This window comes from Magnolia sinica, chromosome 5 (genome assembly GCF_029962835.1).
Source record: "Magnolia sinica isolate HGM2019 chromosome 5, MsV1, whole genome shotgun sequence".
NCBI classification, from domain to species: Eukaryota; Viridiplantae; Streptophyta; class Magnoliopsida; order Magnoliales; family Magnoliaceae; genus Magnolia; species Magnolia sinica.
This window is the reverse complement of record NC_080577.1, coordinates 94,558,677-94,559,729: the sequence shown is the minus strand read 5'-3', so window position 1 is coordinate 94,559,729 and position 1,053 is coordinate 94,558,677.

Genomic DNA, 1,053 nt, shown 5'->3' with positions numbered 1-1,053 from the left:
GATACACAAGCACTTGGAAATTGTACACGCACTATACATTAACTTAATTTAAATCGCTTAAATTGTCAAACCCAATACCAATAAGTCATACCTTAAAATCATATTAGTTAACCGATTCGTGTGAACATGTTGGTTGACATAAGACCATTGGATGCTTTTCATTTTTAGCCATCTAAATAAGTACACCTAGATCCATAGCTCAAGTGGTAGATTGAGTGAAAGATACCTCGTTTCAACCCGGAGGTCTTGGTATCAAATCCCTAGTGCGGGTGGCTAAAGTCATATAATAAGTACTGGTCACCAATCCAACATCAAGATGATGAAATAAGCCTATTTTTTGTTCATCATACACCCAAACATGGGAAGACCATGTTTCCACAGTTTAATTTTAATCACTTCTATACCACGAGTGTAATGTCTAAGTAATTTTAAAGTGCCTGCGTATCATTCATCACTGTCAGCCAGCGTATGCAAGTTTTTTCTAATAAACATTTCTTCAAAGAGGTTTACTCGAGCACGTCCCGAACAACTCTGACCCAGAACTATGAGACTTTAGCCTTTGAATCTGGCTTATCTTACAAATGATCCAAACCATTTATATGAAGAGCCTCACTTTTTATGCTGGAAATTTATTAAATAAAAGCTATGAATGGGAATATATCAACCCTTCGATAATTTAGCTCTTTTGTTTTGATCATGATCGGTCAACACAATCTTTATATAATCAGAGAGTTCAAATATTCAATGCAAGAGGTCTTTCGGACATCCGCTATCCAAGGGAAGCCCAATCAAATATATGGCCTGGGTCATTGAATAAAAGTTCAACATCGGACTGCAAGAGATCTTTTGAACATCTGCTATCCAAGGGAAGCCCTATCAAATATATGGCTTAGGGTCATTGAAAAAATATTCAAAATCCAACTGCAAGAGTTCATATGTATCCTTTTGCAGTAAATTCGAATTCCTTGAAAGGAAGGAAAGTTTAAAATATTTCGAGGGTAGCCCACTGATAGACATACAATGCATCATAACATAAAACAACAAAAATAAAAG